Raw genomic sequence first — 3749 nt, 5'->3', positions numbered from 1 at the left:
GCGGTAGATTAAGACCATGTATTTCTTCAATATGAGGTAAATTCTTAACATCTTCACTTTTAATACCTTTTTCTTTCACAGATTTCTTTGCCTCTTGCATATCTTCGGGACTGAGAAATAGAACACCTCTCTTCTTCGGAGTTGGTTTAAAAATAGGCTCATTAATTGGAGCAGGAGCTGGCTCGGGGGCTGGCTCAGGAGGTGCCCAATTATTTTCATTTGTCAACATATTATTCAATAGAATTTCAGCTTCATTTGGTGTTCTTTCCCTGAAAAGAGAACCAGCACAACTATCCAGGTAATCTCTGGAAGCATCAGTTAGTCCATTATAAAAGATATCAAGTATATCAGGTTTCTTAAGAGGATGATCAGGCAAAGCATTAAGTAGCTTGAGAAGCCTCCCCCAAGCTTGTGGGAGACTCTCTTCTTTAATTTGCACAAAGTTGTATATTTCCCTCAAAGCAGCTTGTTTCTTATGAGCAGGGAAATATTTAGCAGAGAAGTAATAAATCATATCCTGGGGACTACGCACACAACCAGGATCAAGAGAATTAAACCATATCTTAGCATCATCCTTTAATGAGAACGAAAATATTTTAAGTATATAAAAGTAGCGCGATCTCTCATCATTAGTAAACAGGGCAGCTATATCATTTAACTTAGTAAGATGTGCCATAACAGTTTCAGATTCATAGCCATAAAAAGGATCAGATTCAACCAAAGTAATTATATCAGGATCAACAGAGAATTCATAATCCTTATCAGGAACACAGATAGGTGATCAAGATGCATCCAGAATGGCGATGACGAGCAGCCGATCAGTGTGGCCATGGTCTTACGAACGACAGAGGCTTCTCTCCCCCGCCTCTCCTCTTGCCTCTCCTCCTGCATCTCCTCCAGGTCACAGCTGAACCTCATCAGAAAGAGATCGGCCTGGTACCTTTCCTTCCACTCTCCTTCTCCTCATGCCCATCCTTCTATGTATTCTACATTTACCAATGGACAAGAATGACACTTCAGATATGAGGTTATTGTTGTTGTAGCTTTTCATTATAATTTTCTTTTACTTTTGTTGATCTATGTAAGAAATTAGTTTTATTTGCCTACTGCTGAAAAACCTATTCACTTCAAATAGTAAATCATATCCTGTCATTATTCAAGAGGTAAACTGAGAAAAAGAAAGTATCAAGAAAGCAACCATCGTGTATATATCTTAGTATATATTTGCCCATCGTTCTACAAGATGCTAATCGCTTCAGCTTTGAGTTAACTTGTTGGTTGGCTCCTGGAACTGAGCACATGTTGGTATTTCATTGTTGTACTGGTGTATGCAAGGGTTATTTTCGTGCAGAGGTTTTGAACTGTGATTTCCTTCTCTTTCAAGTCTAAAGCATTCGACTGATAATTTCAGGCAGGCATTTCAATTTTCTGTCATGCTTCTAGATATCAAACGTGGTTGAGAAAGTTCCATTTTTAAAAGGGGCTGGAGCTCCATGGCTTACAGATCTAATGACCCTTGATGCTCTTTGCATATTTCCCATGATAACATCAATGTTCGTCATGCTTCCCTTTGAGGTATGTGTTCAATTCTTCTTATCTAAATGTATGTTTGTTCTTGGGCTACAAAATTTGAGATGCCATTTATTGCATCCTTCAACTATTTTTCCTGCTGAACCTGCCGGCTCGACCCAGGAGCGGCAGGTGCAGATGCGTGTGCGAGGAGCATCGTCGATCGACCGGCGTTCTTTCTTCGTCAGGAAGGGTGCAGCCTGCTACTCAAGCCCCTCTCCTTCGCTCCTTGCAGAGGTACATCGACCTTCTCCTTCCTCGTTTATCTTGCCCCGTTGTGCTCTTGCCATAGCTGCTCCTAACCCAGGCTTTCGCCGCTCCTCAACTCTCAGCAGGAGAGGCATGGGCACCACCACACTTGAGAGATGGACGAGGACCTGAAGCTTTCGTGGAGAGGACGAGGTGGCCGCCGCAGCACCCCCACGCCGCGGACGCGGAGATTCCTATCCTGTCTGCCCCCGATAACCACTTCGGCGGCGCCATGAACGGAAACAATCGCCTCTTCTCGGCAGGCGCAGACCGCATGGTCGTCTTCCTCTCCGGCTTCTTCTGCACCATCAGACTCAGACCCTCTCCCGCTCCCTCTCCCTCTGCATCTCTGTAAAAATATGGTAAGCATTTCTTCAGAGTATCTCTATTGACTGATTTGGTTCCTTCTGTATTGACCTGTGCAAAATAGGGTCAATGAAATCAGAGTATTGACCTGTATTGCATTTGTAGCTCAGGTCAACTAGGAGATGATGCAAGCCAAGGCGCTCACACCAATTTAAGATGGTATATTCTGAACTTCCTTTGGTTTATGAGACAAAAAGGATGTTATATCTGCATGCTACTACAGTTTAGGCATTGATGTTATTTGAGCATCTTTTGGTCCTGATGCCATATTTATTGCAGTTACATAATTATTAACATTAATTTTCATTTATCATTTGTTGATCTAATTTTTTAGACCAAAATGAGAAGCCATCCTTTTATTTTCATTTCAGGTGTGGGTGATCAATAGAAGACAAATGAATACACTGATGGAAGGCCATGTCAAAGTACCTTTCTATTTTGTATTTTATTTTTGTTTAGGATCTACTATAATTTCCCAAAAAGTTTTTATTCCTGAAATTCATTGTACATACATGCTTGGTTTTACTTCAGTTAATATATAATGGGCATTCTATAATTACTAAGAACTGATATGTGAGAGTGTGCCTCCCTGTTTTGATAAGATAACTACTTTTGGTTATAGATCATGACTAGATTAAGTAGGCTTATATAATTCCCTAAAAAAAAGTAGGCTTATATAATAATTTTTCATTGTTCCACTCACAGAAACTTAACTGCTGCAGTGTTAATACATTATAGTCATCCTTCACGACCTTGTGATTGGCTGCCATGTCTGCGCAATATCCTGCGCCATGTCGTATGGTTATTTTTTGCAACAAAGGTACCTTGTGGTCAGCGGACTTGCCAAGGTAGCGGTGTTTGACCTAGGGTTGTGGCCATCATTATGCTTGATCGAGAGATGGCACTATCCCCTGCGTTGTTGTGGTCACTGATGTGGGAGGAACGATCGGTCATCGCTCGATCTCAAGATGACCATGACACCTAGGCTGTGGTCATGTGGCCGCCGCCGACGGGGAAGCATTCCCATTAATTCTGAATCTGCAAGTTTGGAATCATCTCCCCCATTCAGCTAAGCTACACATATTTTGCTTCTATTTTTTTCTTTCTAGGTCCCGGACCATCTCCATTCTGGTAAATACCTCATCACATAAACGTCGTTGGTCCCTGGTGTGCCCATTCCCTTCCTTACTTTCTCCATACTAGATGACCCGTTGCGCCCATGGCGCAAAGGCCGAGAGCAAGCCAATTATAGAAAGAGTGTGCATCAAAATATGTAAACACAGAAGAAAACATATAAAATTAAGTACGGATTGATGATAGTCATACAGACAGGGTTGCCATAATCTTTTTACATAAGATCCAAAATGATGCCAGATATTAAATTCTTGATAGGTACTTTTAGTAATATCAAGTTACGTAGCAAAGGACTATTGTGATCTGCTTAGATTGGATAGACAATCATGCAGAAGCCTTTAGACGTGCACTTGAAGGCGAAAGCATATGCACACCCTTTCTTCATGTTTGCCTTATGAAGAAGTTGCTCCAGTTCTTTGTGAGTGTAGCCC

At 41.5% G+C, this 3749-nt stretch overlaps 1 long non-coding RNA gene across 1 annotated transcript; it reads left to right on the top strand.

The window, feature by feature from the left end:
• The first annotated feature begins 2288 nt into the window (after positions 1-2288).
• On the top strand, positions 2289-2740 carry LOC123082339 (uncharacterized). Its single transcript, XR_006439014.1, has 2 exons — positions 2289-2343; positions 2556-2740. It is a non-coding gene; the product is annotated as an uncharacterized lncRNA (long non-coding RNA).
• The last annotated feature ends 1009 nt before the right edge of the window (positions 2741-3749 follow it).

Source organism: Triticum aestivum, chromosome 4A (assembly GCF_018294505.1).
Source record: "Triticum aestivum cultivar Chinese Spring chromosome 4A, IWGSC CS RefSeq v2.1, whole genome shotgun sequence".
NCBI lineage: Eukaryota > Viridiplantae > Streptophyta > Magnoliopsida > Poales > Poaceae > Triticum > Triticum aestivum.
This window is presented reverse-complemented; position numbering and strand designations above follow the sequence as displayed.